Here is a 23,335-nt window from a genome sequence, read left to right as displayed (position 1 = left end):
CTCAATTTATCCAGGTGAATCGGTGCAACAACTCCAATTTTCCCTGGGTGTATCTGCTCCCCCCGCCCCCAATTTAATTGCAGGTTCTGGTTTGTTCAAAATCCTTACGTTTTGTCGAATGTTGACCGCCGGGCTGATCTGAGAGTTCAGTGTGTGCGTCGGGGGGGGGGGGGGGGGTCTCTTTTTTTTGCTGTTTGTGGGCCTTGGTTATGGCCTGCTGCGCCGGTTTTACTGTTGATGTCCTTAATATAAAAATAAACAGCTCATCCGTGCAATCTTCCATACCTCGCAAAACACTAACAGTGTGTCTTTACAAGTTCGAAAGTGTCCCAATTTATAAACCTGGGTCACTTTTTTAGCTATCTAATTCTCTAATGGGGTGCACTTTTATTTTGGGGCCCGGGGCTATTTTCTGTCCAACCTTAACGAAAATCATAGGTGCTTCAAAAAAACATTTCCATGTGTGCTGTAGCGCCACTGCTCCAGCTTTGTTTTTGGGATACCTGTTCCCCCGAGGGTAGAATAATTTGAACAGATTGGGTTTACTGTAGCAAGTCTCACATCAGTCATTAGGCCGACTAATTCAGAAAGCTTATTTAGGCAGTTTGGCCCAAAAACATTGCTTTTGCACTTCACGCATGTTGCGTGTAGACGTATTTGCATTGAACAGGAAGCACAGCAAGCGCCACCTAGAGTGGGTGTCGCTATGCAGCACACCCTCAGAGTGGCAGTTTTCCTTCGTACTGAGACTTGTGAGGGGAGAGCTGACCTGTTCCGCAGACGACAGTACAACAGCGGTGCACAGGGCTGTTCATCAGTGTAAACAGCATGTGTTTTGAGGGATGATGTACACCGCTCAGCTGGGCCACAGATTTGAGCCTGAGGACCGGCACCGCTCTCGAAGCAAGACTTTTGTCGTCGATGGCCAACACGCTAGACGGTCCTCATCACTACGTAAAGCAGATAATGACTACTCTAAGCAACAATTCATTGGTCATCAGGAGCACCAAACATAGAAAGTAGTTATACCAGGGTTTCAAACAACTGCCATGCCCGATATTCTACATTTCGTGAAGTGTGACAACCTTTTCACGTGATTGGCACGCAGGGGCAACGAACAGGGAAATAAATACACAAGGTGGGAAAGGGGCATAGGGAACACCTCCAAATGACGGCAACTGCTGGCGGTTATTACCCCCCACTTCGATCTTTAAGTACCTCCTCTTTAAAGACAGAGCCCCAGTGTGTTACCAGTCCATGTCACAGAATTTGCAACATATTTGCCCCTTCCCTTGCTCCTTTATTTTGTGTGCGAAGATTTTAGTGTTATTAAGCATAAGTAGTTTTACGTGTACCTATTAATGTGATGTTACTGGCGTTGACTTGACTAAATGACCATTACTAAGGACCATATAATTTTTTGTACAGTCAATAATGACGGTTGTACTTTTCAACAACTCAGTTCAACATGGAAACTTGTGTGGTCATCTGTTGAGACTTCGAGACGATTTGAGGTAAAGCCCATTGGGGTCTGCGGGCCGGGGCTCTCTGCCAAGCTACTTAAGGATTTCAGTTTCTCTGCACGGTAAGGCCCTCATGTCTGAGATAATTGACTGTTACTGTGCAAATCATGCTCGTGCCCCCTACCTGATCGGCACGTTTGGTCAAACTGACTTCCGCATAACTATCGACAGCACTTTGCACCACTAGTGACCTAATTGGCATCTACTGGACAGTTCAGAGGGTCCTGCAATGTGTTAAGTGATTGTTCAGTTCAGATAGACTTTGGGGGTGTTGAGTTATGTTCCCGGCACAATCTAAAATATTATGTAAATAACACTTTGGTGATATCCTTCTGTGCATACACTGCCCCCAAACTCTGTTGTGGTTTGTGTTATAGGTGCCCTTTCTGTTTGATTTGGCTAGCTCCTCTATATTCTCTGCTCCGCCGAAGGAAGGAAGGGTAGAGTCCTCTATCTGCCTACGGTCTCTTACAGCTACAAGAATCTCCAGCGAGGTGATCTGTTACAAGTGTCTGCCGCCTAGTGGTATTGAGTGATGGCTTCATGTGCAGAGGATCAAGTGTACAGCAGTGGGGATTCCCCCTGCACTTCAGTCTTGAGTGACGAATTTCCTGGCAGCTCATGAGGAAGTATTTGCTCCTGGCCAACGCATGGTATTTCAGTTGCACTTGCTACTAGCCGTGCATATGGGACCCTCGTTCATCTTCCCCAACTTGTCGGGTGTGTATCAAAATTACTTACCTATCCTTTGTTTTGATATGCCCTCCCTCCCCCTGGATTTTAGCGGCAAGCGTAATCATGCCAGCTGCAGGTTAATGGTTGGCTGCTTCATGTGCAGCTTGTGCTGTCTCTGTGCTCAGACATTTTCAAGGGTTCACTCCTTTCCATCGCTGCATGGCTATTACTACTAGAGGTCCTGGAACTTCAAGCGGTGTTCACTAAACACAAGCTCTCCCCACCCACAATCACTTTAGATGTGTGTAGGAGGCTGGACTGGCTTGTAGTGAGTACCAAGGGGTACTTGCACCTTGCACCAGGCCCAGTTATCCCTTATTAGTGTATAGGGTGTCTAGCAGCTTAGGCTGATAGATAATGGTAGCTTAGCAAAGCAGCTCAGGCTGAACTAGGAGACGTGTGAAGCTACTACAGTACCACTTAGTGTCATATGCACAATATCATAAGGAAACACAATACACAGTTATACTAAAAATAAAGGTACTTTATTTTTATGACAATATGCCAAAGTATCTTAGAGTGTACCCTCAGTGAGAGGATAGGAAATATACACAAGATATATATACACAACAGCAAAAATATGCAGTATAGTCTTAGAAAACAGTGCAAACAATGTATAGTTACAATAGGATGCAATGGGGAAACATAGGGATAGGGGCAACACAAACCATATACTCCAGAAGTGGAATGCGAACCACGAATGGACCCCAAACCTATGTGACCTTGTAGAGGGTCGCTGGGACTATTAGAAAATAGTGAGAGTTAGAAAAATAACCCTCCCCAAGACCCTGAAAAGTGAGTGCAAAGTGCACCAAAGTTCCCCTAAGGACAAAATAGTTGTGTTAGAGGGAGAATGCAAGGAAAACACAAATCAGCAATGCAACAACGATGGATTCCTGTCTGAGGGTACCTGTGGAACAAGGGGACCAAGTCCAAAAGTCACAAGCAGCTCGGAGATGGGCAGATGCCCAAGAAATGCCAGCGGTTGGTGCAAAGAAGCTCTTACTAGGCTGAAGAACTGTGAATACTGCAGGAACGACAATGGCTAGAGACTTCCCCTTTGGAGGATGGATCCCCCACGCCTTGGAGAGTCGTGCAGAAGTGTTTTCCCGCCGGATGGACGCCAACAAGCCTTGCTACACGCAAATCGTGCGTTTGGCGTTTTTGGACGCTGCTGGGGCCCAGGAGGGACCAGGAGGTCGCAAATTGGACCTGCAGAGAGAGGGGACGTCGAGCAAGACAAAGAGCCCTCACTGAAGCAGGTAGCACCCGGAGAAGTGCCAGAAACAGGCACTACGAGGATGCGTGAAACGGTGCTCGCCGAAGTTGCACAAAGGAGTCCCACGTCGCCGGAGACCAACTTAGAAAGTCGTGCAATGCAGGTTAGAGTGCCGTGGACCCAGGCTTGGCTGTGCACACAGGATTTCCGCCGGAAGTGCACAGGGGCCGGAGAAGTTTGCAAAGTCGCGGTTCCCAGCAATGCAGCCCAGCGAGGTGAGGCAAGGACTTACCTCCACCAAACTCGGGCTGAAGAGTCACTGGACTGTGGGGGTCACTTGGACGGTGTCGCTGGATTCGAGGGACCTCGCTCGTCGTGCTGAGAGGAGACCCAAGGGACCGGAGATGCAGCTTTTTGGTGCCTGCGGTTGCAGGGGAAAGATTCCGTCGACCCACGGGAGATTTCTTCGGAGCTTCTGGTGCAGAGAGGAGGCAGACTACCCCCACAGCATGCACAAGCAGGAAAACAGTCGAGAAGGCGGCAGGATCAGCGTTACAGAGTTGCAGTAGTCGTCTTGGCTACTATGTTGCAGGTTTGCAGGCTTCCAGCGCGGTCAGCGGTCGATTCCTTATCAGAAGGTGAAGAGGGAGATGCAGAGGAACTCGGCTGAGCTCATGCATTCGTTATCTGAAGTTTCCCCAGAGACAGAGACCCTAAATAGCCAGAAAAGAGGGTTTGGCTACCTAGGAGAGAGGAAAGGCTACTAACACCTGAAGGAGCCTATCACAAGGAGTCTCTGACGTCACCTGGTGGCACTGGCCACTCAGAGCAGTCCAGTGTGCCAGCAGCACCTCTGTTTCCAAGATGGCAGAGGTCTGGAGAGCACTGGAGGAGCTCTGGACACCTCCCAGGGGAGGTGCAGGTCAGGGGAGTGGTCACTCCCCTTTCCTTTGTCCAGTTTCGCGCCAGAGCAGGGGCTAAGGGGTCCCTGAACCGGTGTAGACTGGCTTATGCAGAATTGGGCACATCTGTGCCCAACAAAGCATTTCCAGAGGCTGGGGGAGGCTACTCCTCCCCTGCCTTCACACCATTTTCCAAAGGGAGAGGGTGTTACACCCTCTCTCAGAGGAAGTTCTTTGTTCTGCCATCCTGGGCCAGGCCTGGCTGGACCCCAGGAGGGCAGCTGCCTGTCTGAGGGGTTGGCAGCAGCAGCAGCTGCAGAGAAACCCCAGGAAGGGCAGTCTGGCAGTACCAGGGTCTGTGCTACAGACCACTGGGATCATGGAATTGTACCAGCAATGCCAGGATGGCATAGAGGGGGCAATTCCATGATCATAGACATGTTACATGGCCATATTCGGAGTTACCATGGTGAAGCTACATATAGGTAGTGACCTATATGTAGTGCACGCGTGTAATGGTGTCCCCGCACTCACAAAGTTCAGTGAATTGGCTCTGAACAATGTGGGGGCACCTTGGCTAGTGCCAGGGTGCCCTTTCACTAAGTAACTTTGCACCTAACCTTTACCAGGTAAAGGTTAGACATATAGGTGACTTATAAGTTACTTAAGTGCAGTGTAAAATGGCTGTGAAATAACGTGGACGTTATTTCACTCAGGCTGCAGTGGCAGGCCTGTGTAAGAATTGTCAGAGCTCCCTATGGGTGGCAAAAGAAATGCTGCAGCCCATAGGGATCTCCTGGAACCCCAATACCCTGGGTACCTCAGTACCATATTCTAGGGAATTATAAGGGTGTTCCAGTAAGCCAATGTAAATTGGTAAAAATGGTCACTAGCCTGTCAGTGACAATTTGGAAAGAAATGAGAGAGCATAACCACTGAGGTTCTGATTAGCAGAGCCTCAGTGAGACAGTTAGTCACTACACAGGTAACACATTCAGGCACACTTATGAGCACTGGGGCCCTGGGTTACCAGGGTCCCAGTGACACATACAACTAAAACAACATATATACAGTGAAAAATGGGGGTAACATGCCAGGCAAGATGGTACTTTCCTACAATGTGCAAGCAGTGTATTTTGTGTTTGACCATGAGTGTGCCCTGTTTCCCCAGTCCGCACACATAGGAGCGTCTTGCAGTCTCTATTAAGTGTGCATCTCCTGTACTCACTCCATATTGGACACCCCATGTCAGGCCTAGATATATGGCTGCACAGGTCTCTAAGTGATTTTGCTGACTTTCGCTGTGTTTGTGCCTCCTCCAAAAGTCAGCACTGCAATTAGGGGCTCATGCAGTCCCCTGTGCCATCACACCAGGGTTTTACCTCCTACATAATGTCAGGAATCTGGGGATTTTAGAAGTCAACAGCGGGTGATCATAGCCAAAAGAAAGCTGGATACTATGCAAGGGTACAGTCAGTAAGTTATTGTGGTGGAGGCTGGGTACTAAGACTTGAGTTAGACTGCTACGTGGTTGTAAGTGTGGTCTTTAAAGGTTTCTTTAACTCTTCCGTAAATTAGAGCAGGGTCAGAACTTTCCTTATGGGATACAAAGTTGTTCTTCCAGATTAAAGGTATATAAATGGAGAAGGCCTGTGTGTGGGGTTTTTTTTTTTTTTTGTCACTTTGTCCCTATTCAGATAATGCCCTGTCTGCCAGTGTGCTGAAAACCACCAGAGGTGGTGAGCTCGTTAGCCAGAAAGGCACCGGTCCAGGCTGTAATGGCTTTGTAGATAATGCAGCTGGTTTTGAAGAGTGCTTGCAAGAACAGACAGTACCACGAGGGTGGTGTGATGTGCCTATTTCTTCAAGGTTACAGAGGCATGTAAGAGGCTTTTAATCTGACCATTCTGGAGCTTGCGAGGCAGAGGAGCATATGTTGCACCTATTCAGATGTTTCAGATTCTGAATGTTTGAACATCAGTTCTGAGGTGGATTTCTGGGAGTTATGCTTTCACTTTCTCTAGCTCTTGGTGATGTGTTCCTTGACTGTGAGGTTGGTGTCATGGGTGAATCTGAGTAACTTGGCCTTTGGAAGATGGGGGGGGGTTGCATCCATAATAGTTTGCCATTGTGCAAGTTTTGGAATTGTGAACAAGCATACATAGGTTTGTAAGTGGCGATTGTAGAGTTTGTAAGGCTGTGGCACAGGGCGGTGCTGCCATTCAGATGTTTAAGATTCTGAAGGTTTGCACAGCAGTTCTGATGGGTCATCCAGATTCATGTCATTGTGCCAGGTCGTACTTGCTCTGCTATTTGACAGTTTCATTGATATTGATGGTGTTCTTGACTTAAGCTGATGTGATCAGTTGTCTGCATGTTGCATGAATGGACTTAAATAAGTGACGTTGTCGGTGTTCACCTTCCTGTCTGCAGGCTGTACTTTTTCAAATGTGTGTATGTGTGTATATATATATTTTTTTTTTGGAGTGAGGCATGGAAATGTAGTATGTGTCATACTATGTTCTTTTCCTTTAACTTACATACTATGTTCTTTTCCTTTAACTTACCTGTTCTATTTGTTGTTCTTTGTTCCATGACTGCGTCAGTGCTTTGGTGGGGTTCTAGAGCCGGCCGTCGGCAGTTGGTGACTGGCTCTGGACTTGACAGGGTGCTGCCTGCCGTCGTGTATCTTTCATTTAATAAAGAAGCTACTCAGTCTGTTCCGATGTTGTGTGCGGATCCTTTTGTTAAAATAACAACCGGAGCCTTCGTACTCCTACAGGAAATTCGCATTGTTTCCCACGAATACTTTGAAATTGTTTAGATCGATGTGGAGTTGGCAGAGTGAGAGGTGCATTTGAGCTTTAAGTTGTTCATGAAGAAGTCTTAGGAGGATCTGAAAGTTTGTTGTTCTCTTGTTGGGTGTTTGAGGGTTAACGGTTTGTGATTCTGCGATGACGAGGTTGAGGATTTGACTTTTAGAATCTTTTGGTTAGGTGACGTGCTTTAAATGTGTGTGTGAGTTTGCCATCTGCTAACATCCTTCTGGTGATTTGCCAAAGTGTACTTCAATACCGTATTATTGTGAGCGTCTTTGTTTGTTTTACTCGGATCTGCTTCTGGTTGGAATGTTTAAATAGAGAATTTGAGATGACTAAACCTTGTCAAGTAGAAAAACGACAAAAAAGAAAGTCTCCAACAAATCCTATTTGGAAGCCAAATATAGCCAGGGGAAGCAATTATCGAATATTGTTAAATATAGCACTGTGTTTTGACGAAACAGTTCAGAGCTGTGCCTCTGCTTCCTTTCGTATTTTATAAACACACGTCCAAAAGAAATATTGGCCTAGCGGGCAACAGTAGTGAGCCATGTCATCCCAAACTAGACTGACCGGTTTGTTTAGAAATAAGTAAAAAAGCTTTTGCTGGGTTTGCACTGCAGATTCAGGAACTGATGAATTCACGAAGCAAAGTACCATTCATTTTCTTAGGTTAGTTAGGCTACAAACACTTGGCAACAGTGCTCGGCCTCAACATAATGCACTAAGACTGACATGGGTTGGTGGTTTACATTGTAATGTTCACAAGGGTCTAATTTCTTTTATGTTGCAAACCCACTTTTTAAGATTAAAAAGTGTACTCCTATCTGATCTGTGTATTACTGTTCATTGTTTGGCTAGGATTTTCCCAGTTCGTCTGAGAGCAGACGTGATTTCACATCCCTCAATGTCTTTTAACGACATTTTGCTGACAACACACTCTGGTATTGTTCTGGCAGCTACTATCTGACAAACCTTTATTGCAGATTTGCAGTGATTATATCTTGGATTAAGTATTATGGTTAGGTACCTTAATTTGCATTCCTTAGCTGCCTTGCTTATTCCTTGTAGGGATCGCCCCACCCTCTCTCTGATATTTGAGTGAATCTTGTTGCCATTTCTTTCGGTCCCATGTTTTTGATTGTTATAAAGTTAGGTTTGTGAATTTAGGAGAATTATTTAATATGTGCAGGCGGAGTTGGTTTGTTATGCCTGAGGCTGTTGGGGTTATGCTCAGAAGCAATGTTACTGTGTTGATTATGTAGAACTCGGTGTAAGCAGTTGATAAAACAAGTCTCTGCTACATCCAGCGCTCCAGCCCCATCTCTGATACGAAATACTTGTTGTTGCAGAGTTTCCCCCTCCACCCCGTGCGATGGATATTTACGCTTTTAAGCATCACGTACTCTCTTCCATATCTATCAGAGTAAATGTATTTTATGAGTGAAGCAGGGAAACCATGTCGGCTGTTTTATTCGTTTATCGTTGGAACCACACTTGGTATTAATAGTTTTGGATACTTGTGATCTAACAATAGATCTAATAATTGTCCTTCTCCTGAGGATGACTTTTTATCATTAATTGCCCTAATTGGGTGAAACCTTTAACTTTTTAATTGGATTTGATTAGAAGAAGACCAAAAAGCAAAAGTAAGCTATCTTTTAAGAGCGAGTAGAATGTGATACGACTTCCCGTTTTGAAATTGGACAATTAACTAAATGACTATATCTTATTGTTAAGTTTCTGTACATGTTAACCAAAATCATTGGCACTGAACGAAGGATTACTCTTTTGTATTTCTGTCACATTTCTAATTCACCGATGTTTTAAATGAGTTTCACAAGATCGTACCCCTATGCTGTTTTAAAATGAAATGCCCATAAGGTTTGGGGACCTATCCATTATCCACAATATTCAGAACTAATTGATAGCTTAAATGTTTACCCATATAACCCCATTTTGTAGCTTTACCTGCATTAAGCCTAATAGGCTGTTAATTTTGCGGCTTGCATTTCTACTAGGGGATGTTCCTGATGGTGTAGATTTCTGCTTTGGTTAGCTTGGACACTACACTTTGCCAGTGATGTGTGTGTGTGTGTGTATATATATATATATATATATATATATATATATATATATATATATATATTTTTTTCCTTCATTTAAAAAGGCAAATACATAATTGAATATTCCTCTGTCACAGAATTTAGATGAGTCTTTCAGTATATTGTAGAATTTTAGGATGGCCATGATGGAGGACTTGACAAATGCTAGCCATGCCCCCGACCCTACCCATTCGCAAATCTCACACTTAAGAGCTGCATGCCACATACACTTTCCAAAGCTTCTAACAAACTTTTTTTTTGTTTTTGTTTTCTTGACCTGTCTCAAATGCCACAATTCGAAATGCAATCTGATTTGCTGGAAGACTTAAACCGTTTGTTGCACTGCATGCTGAAGGGTGCAGCACAAGACCAATGAAGATGTTAGACTCTCTCTATGGGGTGTCATTTGTAAAGTTAATCACCGATATGCTATTTTGATCTTGTATAGAGATCAGCTGGGTGCTGAGAAAATAAATAGTTTACTTTTTTCGTCATCCTGTATATTCCTCTTCCTAATCTGCAACATTTGCTGGCTACAACCATCTTTCAGTGAGCATTGAGAACTGCAAACTGGCCATAAGAACTTCCGTTGTGGTACTATATGTGACAAAATATACACGAGCCAGACTGAGTTTGAAGGAAGCAGGCCCATACACTTTTTAGTAGCTAAGCTGCAGTGAGATCATCACAGGCTATTGCTACAGCACTTTTCAGGCTTGCTAGACTGCTCCAGTCTATCTTAATTCTCTTCATCACAGCACGGACAGATGAGACTCTTCCAAGCCATCACTATGTGGGCCTCTTCCGCTGTACAAGTATTCCTTCACTACAATTTTGTTATTACCTAATATTATCTAATCTGTGGCATACTGTCAGAATATTATCAAAGGCTACTTGAATGGCATGGGACTGCTATATTTTCGAGTTTTTTTTTTTCTTTGTTTTGATGGGGACCTGCAGAAGCATACTACAGTGTACCTACAGCTGCATCTTAACTAAACCAGCTCAGCTGTGTTTGTTTAGTCATTGTCAGTACACAAAGAGAGTAATCCTCTACCTCTATTTTTGTGTGAACCTAGGGATATGCCAGTTAAATAGGTGTGGATGCATGTCTTAAATACCTATTTAGGAGGATGGTCTGAAATGCAACCCAGAGAGGATTAAATGGCTTCCTTTTGCATAATTTGCGAGTTGTGGGCCAAGATGTTTTTGAACTCTTCCCCATTGCTTCCAGGTTCAGTGACATTGACCGCCACAAATTTCAGTATGTCAATAAACACCTAAAAATTCGATTTGACTGACAACCAAGTTGAGTCGTTTGTAGGTGCAAGTTTATTTTCAAGTGAACAGGTATCCAACAAAAGGTTTGATTTGTATGGTATTACTTTACGCATACTAGCGGCATGCAAGTTTTAGCACTTCAAGGACCAGTCAATTGAGACCATAAAGATGTTTTGACGTTATGGGAGTAGGAGATCCTTTGGGGGTCAAATCCCTTCATTAACAGAAGCCATTGATTTGGCTAAAAATGTGAAGTAGCTAAACAATTTTGAACGGAACTACAGTCGCCTGCAGACTAAAATGTGATTAAAACTGCCACTTTTGAACAAAATGTGTCTACATCCAAGGGCAAGGATTTGTGCTGTAGGTGTGGAAATCTCTCACATTTAATGAACTTTAAAAAGTTCCTTTTTTTTTATTTTATTTGAGTGGAAGATGTGGGGAGCAGAGGTTACTTTGTCTGTGTAGGAACATGGCGAAGCCCATGGTGAATACAGTAAAAAGATCAAGAGTGGGATGGATTAGCTAAGCAGATGGATTATTTAGTTCCCTCCTTCAAAGGGGCGAACACTACTAAAATGAATTCTCTCCACCAGTTTTTGCAGTCTTTCACTGAGGAAGACTTCCCCTGGTTGTCAAGCAACCTTGGGTATAAGAAGAATTTTCTGCCAGTTTGAATCGGTAAACTGCCAAGCAATTTTTTGTGTATTTGTGTTTTTAACGTTTTACTGTGCCGCTGCGTTGCAGTAGATGGCCCACATCACACATCTATCACTGAATTGATGCCTTAATGACTTTGAATACGTTTCTGTTCATCACATGCCTCACGTTGGTTGTTATTCCTTTTTGTTCTTGGGCTTCCAACTGAAACTGGAGGGGAGGATAAGCAGAGTGAGCTTAAAGACTGCTGAAGTCAAAGCACGACAGAGCCCTAGTCCTGAAACCTTTCCTGGGGAGTGAGATGGCACAGGAGCTGACTAAAGCTGGAGTTGGGAGATGTGCACAGGTGGAATCTGGCAATGCTACTGTAGTAGCTGCCACAAATCTTTTGTGCCGATTATCCTCATACTGGCTGCATGTTTCTTTATTTGTGCAGGCTGATTCCCAGAGACAGTCCAAGGTGAGCTACAGTTGGCCATGTTGGTGAATTATTCCTGCTTAGTTTGCTTCAGAAGGACACGTGCCACATCACTTTGCACCAGATAGGTCTCCATATTCATTAAATAGGATGTGGTTTTCTTACAGGAAGGCCATTGCCAAGGCCAGTACATTGGAACCCGTGATTACAAATTGGTGCTGAACAGGAAGTTGGCCAAGCAGAGAACCAGCAGCATAACCATGGAGAACAACAAGAAGGGCAACGTAGCCTGGGAAATAGGAGCACACACTCTTTGCTGATGCTGTCCCCTAATCAGCAAGAAGAAATGGATTACTGCCCACAGCCCCACAGTCTGGAAGACACAGCTCCAACACTTTGGCATGATTTTGTAGCTGCCTAGGAAAGAAAGTGCCTGGGTCTAGCTGTGTCCCAGGGCAAAGCCCTCAGAATCCATATCCAGCTCCCTTCTTCCTCTCTTTGAAATGTCCAGAGCAACAGCTGCCAACAATAATTACTCAGGGAGGAGAATTAGAGCCTCAAATAATGGATTTGGTTAAACCCACTTCCTTAAAATACTTTTTTGTGAGTGGCTTTGTTCTCTGCATTTAATGCTCAATGTGCTACCCATCTTCTGAGTGTAGAGGACACTTGCCTAGCTGCTAACTGTGGACACTTAAGCAGGAGCATGGGAGGTGAGGGAGGAAGACTAGGGGCAGTGGAGGCATTATGTATGTATGTATGTATGTATGTGTGAACGCTGGCTTCATCGCAAATGTCTTCAGTTGATATCTCATGATAGACCGTGTTACAGTCCTCCTTTGCACAGTTGCTATCTGTGGAGACCCGGGATCTACCCCCACTCTTTATCAACCGCTCTTATATCTTGTAGATTCATACAATACGAATGGATGATATCCTGTCACATCCAGCATAGGAAAATTGGTTCAAGAACATTAAAGATAAACTACCAGCGCAATGAAGAGATCTGCGCAGCTAATCAGAGCTACCACAGTAAAACATTATAAAAATGCACAGCTATCTATAACACATCATCTCCAAGCACTGCATCCAATAACACAATAACTGCACCTTGGTGGTCCTCACACAACATGGAAATGCTTCTTACACAGGGGTGTGGAATTTAATAAAATATCTACTTGCCCCTGGGACAGATTGCTTCTTAAATCTACTTGTCCATTTGGTGCGATGTAGTGCGGCAACAGATTATGGCAGCAATCACATTATGTAAGAGCTCTGATAATAGCCTCTCTAATTATGCCACGGCTACTACTACGGTAGGGCTTGAATACTCGCAATCTCAAGCCCTACTATAGCAATTTCCTTATTTTGACACCTTTCCGCAGAGCTACATATTGAGGCTGGAGGAAGCAGTAAGCAATAGTTCCAGGGCTGAATGCCTAAGTCTGCAAACCAACTAACTTGCATGTTTTAAGGATTTTCTCCAGCTCTTCTCTAATTTTTTTCCCATATTGAGAAAGGGTGGAAATTTACTCCTGACCATGGTAGAAGTAGAAGTTCTTCCTGGATTGGGGAAAAAGTAGTTTGAGGGAAAGTGAACTTGTACAGAGTTAATAGATTTTCACATGAGCAAATCTACATATGCATATTTGCTTGTGCTAAAACACAGTTCACAAATATTTTTTAGGAGTACGATTTCCTGGTCTGCTTCTGTAAATTCTTGTGGATTCATGAAAACCACAAATTCAAAGACAAATACTAGGAGTGCACTTGTGTGACTTTTTTTTTTTTAAAGGAATTGGGTCCATAATTACATCTGGCGTTAACAAAGACGTTTTGTTTTTACTAAACTTATATTTCTCTCTATCAGCTGGTTTTACTGTGAGCGATGGCATTCTGGCCTTCCACAAGGAGCATATTCGCACACAAAGTAATTTTGTTCAGCGCCAGGAACTTCTGTGGCAATCAGTGGCATAACAAAATTGGAGGGGGCTCCCTTCCAAAGAAGATGAAGGCCTCACCCCTCCCGATTCATTCGGGGCACGTGCTGTGCTGGAGGCACCCTGGAAGGGGGGGGGGGCTGTGTGACCTTTGTTATGCAAGCGGTGGCAATGTGTGCTTTTTGAGACCAAAAACTTTTTTTCCCCCTTTATTTCAGTGTTTGTTACAATGGTGAGGGCATGGCAGCTCCCACAACAATAAAGTGTTACAAAAGCCATGTCAAAACAAGACCTGCATTGACGAAACCAAAAGACTCTTTAAAAAAAAATAAAAAAAAAAATAAAAATGTTGCATCGGTTGGCTTTTTTTAATTTATTGTTTTATTTCATGCTTTCCATAGTCTCGTTAAAATGGCTACACTGATTTTTCCATCAGGAATATTTTTTGGAAATACTAGCAACACTAAATGACGCTTCAAAGAAATAGCACTTAAAATTTCATAGTAGCAGACTGGAACCACTGTCAGTAGTGCAGTGAGACCTTAAAATGTTTATTTACAGTGCTCACCCTAATAATGAAGGCTTTTCATTAATGAACCATAAATACAAGCTCGAATAGCATTAACATATGGACACACATTACCTCAACTGCAGACAGTTCTCTTTTCTGTAAACTGGCAGTCAAAAGGTTTGTGCTGCAGGAGGTTGGGCCTACTTGTCCCAAGGATAAAACAAACATGAAAATGTGTTGCGATTGACCCCAAACAATATGTCCTGGGAGTCTGGCGATCGGAATTCCACACTCCTGCTTACATAGCCTCAAAACAAAGGTAACACTCTTCCAAGCACACCCACATGGTATAGCATTCTGCCCATGCTTTAAGTGCTATACAGATGCAGAATGCAGGACAATGCTTTACTTTTTCAAGACACAGAAAGCTATTTTGTAAGTTTGTCAATGCCTGTTCTGCCATGCAACTAATAAAAATTGTTTGGTGTGCCACACAAAGCTTCATTAACACTAGCATTTTTTCCAGTTCTCCCTCCAAGTTCTTTCTATGCTTAACATCCATCTGCTCTGAACCCATTATCACTCAGTTGAAGTGCCCAACTGCCCCTTTCTATGAAAGTCGGTACAGCAAATAGTTACTGTATACCACACTACTGCACTAAAGAAGCTTTTCCAAGATGTTAGAATTAATCTACAGACCATTAACGGTCACCATAAACCTCAACTTTTACATCTTGTCTGACTTAAATCCTGTTCATAAAGCAAAGCTCTGAGCATGTGAAGTAAAAACAATACTTGGGTACTCTGTCACTGGTCACAATGCAACTCAGCAAAATAACATCAATCACTTTGCATGGCAATTGGGGACACTGTGTGTTGGGCATAGCAACTTTTGCAAAGGAACTTGAGACTTAACGGGGTTATCACACTCCAACCATTCACAAACATTATTTTCTATGTAGCTATTTAGTCCTGGACACCAGTGCAGATTTAGGGCCTGATTTAGAGTTTGGCTGTCTGGGGGTGGAGGGGGGGGTTACTCCATCACAACGGTCACGGATATACTGTCTGCAGAACTATAATTCCCATTATATCTTCTGGGATTTATATTTCAGTGAACAGGATACCAATTACCGTTGTGCCGAACTAACCCCTCCGCCAAACTCTAAATCGGGCCCTTAATCTTTAAATCTTGTTTTTCTTTCTCACTATGCTGAGATGGCCTTCATGATTGATTCTGGCCCCCACCCCCTAAGAGAAAATCCAGTTTCATCAATTAGTTTTATCTCTGACCTCCCAGAAGTGTTTAGCACTTTTAACTCAACTGGTTACTGTCTGTCCGCCCTCAGTCAAAAACATTTTGCCAGTCACCAAGTCCTCCTGGTTCTCCTAGGCAAACTTTCACTCCTCTTTGGTAAGGGCACTACAACTTCAGTCCACCATACTTGGAGTATTCTCCCAGTTGTCTGATGCTAGGACACTTGCCACAAGAAATCTGCCATTCTAATTTTCACCCATGGAAGATATTCAGCTTTGTAGTTGAAAAGGTGCATGGACATTCTTGACAAGCCTTGAATCATCTATAGAAGGGGGGAGTACCTTTATCAGGAGCTTGGGTGTGTGTGTGTGTGTGTGTGTGTGTGTGTGTGTGTGTGTCTATAAATTAGAAACCTCAAAAGTGTGGTCTAGAATAGTCCATGTACAAGGTAGCATTTTGCAATAGGAGACCAGGAGTGGAAGGATAAGGCGAGTTGTCTTATGTTGAAATCGACTTGAGTTAAAACTGTTCCTATTCCTTTACCATTTACATAGGTTGCTATTACACTGATAGGTTGCCAGTCAAGCTCCTGCAAGGTTATGGACTATGGCCCTATAAAGATAATTCCTAGTGGAAGAATAACATTGCTCGTGATTCTTGTTTCACAGCAAAGTATTGGACAAATCTCAAATGGAACTCTGAGCCCTAAGAACTATCTTGCACCATTTTTATAAGCTGGTTCAGGGGCATTCATAATCAATTCAACAGCTTTTTCATGGGCAATATAATATGCCCGCTTCGCTCACCTCCAGGTATGCGACAGATTTCCTAACAGATATACACTTCATGCCTTCTATCACATCAAGAATCTTAGGGCCATATGTACGAAAGCTTTTTCCCATAGACACAGAATGGGTAAAATCCTTTGGTACATCTGGCCCTTAATTACTTTTACACAAGCATTCTGCTTGTCCACCCTGGAAAAGCTGCATGATACAGCAACACTTGAATACTAGTAAATCAAGCGCTGAAAAACAGTTGCTTCTGAGGCCAGGCTTAAGGGAATACTTCCAAACTCAATAGCGGTGATAAAAGCAGCAAGTCCTCTTTGGACTTATGCAGGAGTATTTTGTAATAGGCTAAAGCCAGGTCCATTGAGGAGACCCACTTATCTCTCCAGCCAACAAGTCACTTAAGCTGGGCAATGGAAGTTTATGTATCCAGATGTTCTTATTTAAATGCTTAAGGTCTACACACAACCCTATTTTCCCATTGGCCCCAACCATTAGGGAAATCACTCTGACTCTTGCTTCTATAATAGTCTCCTCCTCTAGCCTTGTAAGCTCTGCCTTCACCTCACCCTTAATACCAGTACAGGTGTTTCTGGCATCGTCTTGTAGGAATTGCATCTTCTTAAGAGCAATACTGGGATAAAGAAAAAAAAAAAAATCCAGTTCCCTCTGTCGAATGACAACACAATGTTGATCAAGAGCAAGGTGCTCTATACTGCCACATTTGTAGCAAATAACAGATTGTATTATTTTGGGCCCACAAATATTCGATTTACGAGTTTGGAGAACGTTTCCCACCAGACCTTGGAGTATACTTTTCAGAGATATTGAATTCTTTGTAAGGGATTGTAAGAAATTGGGTTACTAGTTGAGCGGGGCAAAGCGCTTCTTAGGCAGCAACCCCAATTCTTCTCAGGGTGAAGTCTCAAGCAACCCCTAAATTAACCTGTACTCAAGCCTCCGTTAGCTTGGTTCAAAGCAGTCAGGGATAACTCTGAGGCAATGTGTACATTATTTGTGCAACACTTGAAGTAGTAACAAAGTGAAAATGCGCCACAAAAGAATCCATAAGACTAAAATGACAAAAATCTAATCAGTAGCACCAGAGAGATTTAATTTTAAAGTTTTTAGTGAAAATTACACCAAAGAGCCCAAGCTCCTCTCGTAGCTGGTCATGCAAGACTGGGAGAAAGTCATGTTCGGGCTGACGCTGATGGATCGCAGGTAGGATAGAAGAACTAGGTTAGTTCCACTGAAAAGTTAACTTCTCATTCCAGGGCAAAGAGACTGGTTTGTGGTCTAGAGAGCAATGAGGAGCAGGGAAACGTCACGGATGGTTACTGATGTAGTGTGAAGATCCTGTTGTCATCAGAAGTGGTTGAGCTGGTGCTTCACAGTGGTGCCCACTGTGAGCAGCAGATGCTGTAGCAGGAAGTCTGGCTGACAGAACATCACTTTGGCAGGCTGTGCGAGTGACAAGGTTTCAGCGCCAACTAGCTCATTTGCAGTCAGGAAGAGCCTGAAAACTTAAATTCAGCCTCTCTGAGGCCACATCAAGGATCCAGGACCAGAGGATCACCACTTGGGACAAGGGGTAGGTGGGGATGGGGGTTGGGGTGTTGGTGGTGAGGCATCAGTGTCTTCCTCCAGCTGGATATAGGTGCTGATTTGAGTGGTTGTGATCCTGTTTTGTCCCTGAGCCTCTGAAAAGGAGGCCAGCAGACTAGCCCTTGGAGTCACTCTGGGAGTTATGGGTTCAGATGCAGGTCAGACTCAGGCAGAAGGGCAGTCCAGCAAGGCAATCGTCCAGAAGGGCAGCAGTCCACCAGAGTGGCTTCCTTTCAGCTGTACAGCATTGATTTTTCCTGGCAGAGTATCCACAGGTCCAGAAGTGTACTGAAGTGGTGAGTCCAGTTGTGCCTTTGAAGTGGGAAGAATGCTTCTAGATGTTTCCCTTTGAAATCCACAGATGTCCTATCCTCCCTTCCCTGGCTGAGACTAACTACAGGGGGTATGCAGCCCTTTGTGTGGAGGCAGGGCACAGCCTATTCAAGTGTAAGTAGGGATGTGACCAGTACTCATTTCCCACTCTGCCTAGGAGTGCCCATCCAGGCACTCCTAACCCCACTATATTGTGTGGCCGTCTAGGAGGAATATACAAAGCCCAGTTGTCATTTATGTTCCCAGAGACAGGCCGCAGGCACCAAATCGCTAAGGCAGGAAAATGCCAACTTTCTAAAAAAAAAAAGCATTTTCAAAATTGTAACTGAACTCCTAACTTATGGTGAAGTTACATTTTTTTCCTTAGAATTTCAAAGACTCCATTCATGAACTGCTTATCTCTTCCCATTTGGACATTACAGCCTGTTCAATGTAATACAGTAATAATTCCAATGTTATCCTATGGGAGAGGTAGTACCCTGCCCTCTAGGTTGTCCTAAGGGTTGCTTATATGTATGAAAAAGGAAGGTTTGGGTCTGGCAAAAGGGTTATTTTGCCAGTCTGACATGACAGTATAAAAATGCACACACGGATTGCAATGGCAGGCCTGAGACCTGTTTAACCCCTTAGCTGCTGGGCCCTTTTTTGGCTATTTGGGGTAGTTTGCGCTTAGGCCCCCATACCTTTTTGGGCACATAAGCTATCCAAGCCAAATTTGCATACTTTTTTTTTTTTTTTTTGGTCCCCCCAGCATTCTGGGGATTGTAAAGATACCCAGAGTTTGGGGGTTCCCCTTTAGGAGCCCAAGAAATTAGCCATAATACAGCAACTTTTTTTGTTGTTGTTTTTTTTATGGAAAATGGGGAAACGTGCTGCAGAAGAAAGCATTGTTTTTTCCCCCCTGCAAATGGCATCAACAAAGGGTTTGTGCAGTTAAACTCAACATATTCCCAGCTTTCAGGAACAGGCAGACTTGAATCAAAGTCAAATTTTTTTCAACACAGTTTTGGCATTTTACTGGGACTTACCCCATGTAAATTTTTTTTGTTTTTGTTTTTGTTTTTGTTTTTGTTTTTGTTTTTGTTTTTGTTTTTGTTTTTTGTTGTGTGTGTGCTTTCAGTCTCTTTCCAGTTAGTGACAAAATGGGTGTGAAACCAATGGTGGATACCGGACACCCAACATTTCTGAAAAGTAGACCAAATTATGAAATCAGCAAGGGGTCATTTGTTTATATCCTTCAAGATTTTCCCACAGAAAGTAACAGTTGAGATAAAAAAAATAAATATTGAAATTGAGTTGAAAAAAAACGCCCTTACTAACTGTTTTCTTCCTTAACTTTTTCCAACTATTATTTGAAAGCAATATACCATTATGTTTGCTTGACCCTCCTGGTTGCGTGGATATATAGGTCTTGTAGGTTCACCAAGAACCCAAGCTACTCGGAGCCGATAAATGAGCTACACCTTGCAATGGGTTTTCATTGTATATCGGGTATACTGCAGTTAATTTGGTAAAATATAAAAAGTGCAAAATAGCTATCAAGGAAACCTATGTATTTCCGAAATGGGCACAAGATATGGAGTTTAGAAACCGTTGTTATTTGCCTATGCCCATACTAGCATGTGAAGTACAGGGCATTTCTCAAAATGACTTCTTTCTTACATTTGGAAGGCAAAAATGTAGAGAAGGACAATTAGCAATAACAGTTTTTCTTCTGTTCTGTGTTCCCCCCCCCCCAAGTCTCCAGATAAAAATTGTACCTCATTTGTATGGAAAGGCCTATTGCCCGCAACAGGAAACATCCCAAAACGCAACATGGACACATCACATTTTTCCATTGAAAACGCACTTGTTTTTTGCAAAGTGCCTAGCTGTGGCTTTTGGCCCTCTGGCTCAGCCGGAAGCTAGGGAAACCTACTAAACCTGTGCACTTTTTAAAACTAGACACCTAGGGGAATTCAGGATGGGGTGACTTGTGGAGCTCTCACTGGGTTCGGTCTCCCAGAATCCCTGAAATATGTCTTTAAAAAAACACTTTTTCTTCACATTTTGGTGCTGCAAAGTTCAAGGATCTGAAGGGAACCAGAAACTTCCTTCCACGCAGCATTCCCCCAAGTCTTCTGATTAAAAATGGTACCTCACTTGTGTGGGTAGGCCTAGGGCCTGCACTAGGAAATGCCCCAAAACACAAAGTGGACCCACCATTATTTCCCTCCTTTAAACCAGATGTGTTGTTTTGGTAAGTGCCTAGCTGTGGTCTTTAGCCTCTAGCTCAGCCGGCACCTAGGGCAACCTACCAAACCTGTGAATTTTTATTAAACTAGACGCCTAGGGGAATCTAGGATGAGGTGACTTGTGGGGCTCTGATTGGGTTCTATCTCCGAGAATTCTTTGCAAACCTCATGTGTCTGAAAAAACACTTTTCCCTCATTTCAGTGCTGCAAAGTTAAGAGATCTGAGGGGGAGACACAAACTTCCTTCCACCCAGCATTCCCCCAGGTCTCTTGATAAAAATGGTACCCCACTTGTGTGGGTAGGCCTAACGCCTGTGACAGGAATGGATCACACAAGAGTCAATGGCAGCCCTTGCATGAGGGCTACTGTTGACCCTGGAGTGATCCATTCCTGATGCAGGCTGTAGGCACAGGCACACAAGTGGGGTTGTGTTTTTATCAGGATAAATGGGGAAACACCGGGTGGTAGGAATTTTGTTGATCCCAGCACATTCCTGTAGCTTACATGATGAAAAAGTGTTTTTAATCAACGTTTCACCTTTACAGGGTATTCTCGGATAATAAAACTTTGTGGAATCCAAACATGTCGCACTTCTGTGGACTGCCCCCGGTGTCTAGTTTTCAGAAATGTCTGGATTTGATAGGTTTCCCTTTATGGCTGCCAAGCCCAGAACCAAATACACAGGTGATGTCTTACAAAACCAGAATGCTTTGTGGTAGGTAATTTTGATGTCTCCACAATCTGTTTTGGGCACTTCATGTCGCAGTCACTTGCCCACCCCCACAAGTGAGGCATCTTTTTTCTATGGAGACTTAGTGTAACGCTTGATGATAGACAATCTGGGGCTGCCTGCAGATTCCAGGACTTCACCTCACTGAAATGCAAGGCAAATGTGTGTGTGTTTTTGGTTTTGTGTTTTTTTTAAATTTTACATTTTTTTTTAAGCTAAGTTTGTGATTTCAAGGGGATTCTGAGCGAAGGAAAACTAGCGAGAGCCACACAAGTCCTACACCCTTGGACTCCCCTGGTACTAGTGTATTAGTTATTTCACCACTCGCCCTGGTTGGTTTTAGCACCTCCAGAAATTATGGTTCCAAATGATGAATACTTATCAAAGTATCTGAATATTGAAATCAAGCCTTCTGAAGGTTAGCCACAAAGCCACTTCAAGGCACCAACTGCTTTGTGGTCCATTCACGCACAACAAACACTTTTGTACCGCAGGCCATTGACCCAGTCCAGCCAATCACTACACTCACATCAACTTACTGGTGCCCGTCACTTTCATATGTCACAGGACGGTTTGTTTGACTACATTTTACCACCTGTCAAGTAACCGGCTCCTTCTTCCTGAACATTACAGAAGGCATGCATAAGAACCTTTTACTAATGACTCCCTTGACAACCACCGGAGGCTCAGGAAAACAGGTTTTTTTATGCGCCTTTAGTGCACTCCGTGTGCTAAATCCAACTCCTTCCAGTTTGTGGATGCAAGTTGGGGTGTCTGAACTGAGTGAGCATATCTACCTTTGAAACTAAGGCAGACATGCTGGGGAAATTTCACAATGTTCCCTAAAGAGAAGGTCATAGACTATGAAAAAGAGTAGTGTTTGACACACTGGGTAGTCTGTGAGAACGTAGCATATGTCCCAGCCAATATTGTGTGCAGTGCTGTGACTATAATGCACTTATCATAGAGCAAATTGGACATCTACTAAGTTCTGATGGAGGATGAACATGGCAAGCGGATCAAACACTGACCCATACGTGTCATTGTCCTTCAGTGCTGAGGTGGCACCAATGGGTTTGAATCCATAGGTGTAGATGATGTGCATCTGTACTACCTTTTACTATCTGCCTTCTCCCTGTGCAATATCCCTGTGTAAGCACATCTACCATAAACTTTCCTTTCCCGTTCATGTCTCTGTCCTCATCAAAGTCCTGACTAATCCTGTATGATTGCCAAGTGAGCCTATACTAATGCCTTCCGCCATTAGCTACTTCGAGCTCAAGAAAACATGTCTTTCATGCACCATCGGCGCACTTATTGTGCTAAATCCAATACTTTCCAGTTTGTGGATGCACGTTAGGGGGTGTCAGAGTATACCGTGGGAGGCCTATTCCTCGAACTGAGCGAGCATATATACAGTTGAAACTAAGGCAGACATGCTGTTGAACAGGACATTTGTTTGACTTATTACACTTAATCTGGTTCTCGTTGGCAATCTTGGTGGTCCTTGTGTAGCATACATAGATTCCCTAAAAAGCACTTCAAAATTCAGTCATGCCTTTAACATTTTGCTACTCCGGCTACTCTGTGACAATGTGGCATATGTTCTGTTCATTAGTATGTGCAGTGTGGGGACTACAATGCATGTTAATCGAACAGAACACCTACCACATTCTGACGGTCGATATGTGTTCAGCAGGCCATAAGGAAGCCAATGATTTCCTGAAGTAGATGAAGTAAAATTCTCTGGCTGCTTGCTTAACGAAGCTGTGGCCCTTGGGCGTTCGGTATCCATGCACAGCCACTGAAAGGTTTACCCAAAGGCATCTCCACCTCAATCGATTTCCCAGGACTTTGCTTTAGTATGATGCAACTAGGGACACAGAGGCCTGACTGAGATGGGCACTGGGGACAGTAATATCGACTCTCATGCCACTTTCCATGCTTTGAGCACCCTTTACAGCAATGATATGGACGATCCGTTTTGGGTGTTTTAGGAATTCAGTCGGCAAAGTGTCTCTCCTGCAGATTTGCCACATCCTCCAGAACACATGAGGTGGAGGCTGCTGCTTCTGTAACAGCAGTGAGGCTTTCAGTTGCAGACTACTGAAAGTTAGAAGTCTTCCTGTGTGGTGACGATTAACAACCTATGCATTGTTTCCGATGGATACAACTACCTGTGGATTCCTCACCTTATGAATTCTCCCAATGCACCTGCATTCAACGGAAATTTTTCTTCCCAGCGCTGCACGTCGACGAGGTCGTCA

General features: G+C 43.7%; 1 protein-coding gene across 2 annotated transcripts in view; it reads left to right on the top strand.

Moving 5' to 3' along the window:
• The window catches only part of PI4K2B (phosphatidylinositol 4-kinase type 2 beta), a 183,727-nt gene that overhangs the window by 832 nt on the left and 159,560 nt on the right, over positions 1–23,335 (top strand). The window lies entirely within an intron of this gene.

Source organism: Pleurodeles waltl, chromosome 1_2 (assembly GCF_031143425.1).
Source record: "Pleurodeles waltl isolate 20211129_DDA chromosome 1_2, aPleWal1.hap1.20221129, whole genome shotgun sequence".
Taxonomy (NCBI): Eukaryota; Metazoa; Chordata; class Amphibia; order Caudata; family Salamandridae; genus Pleurodeles; species Pleurodeles waltl.
This window is presented reverse-complemented; position numbering and strand designations above follow the sequence as displayed.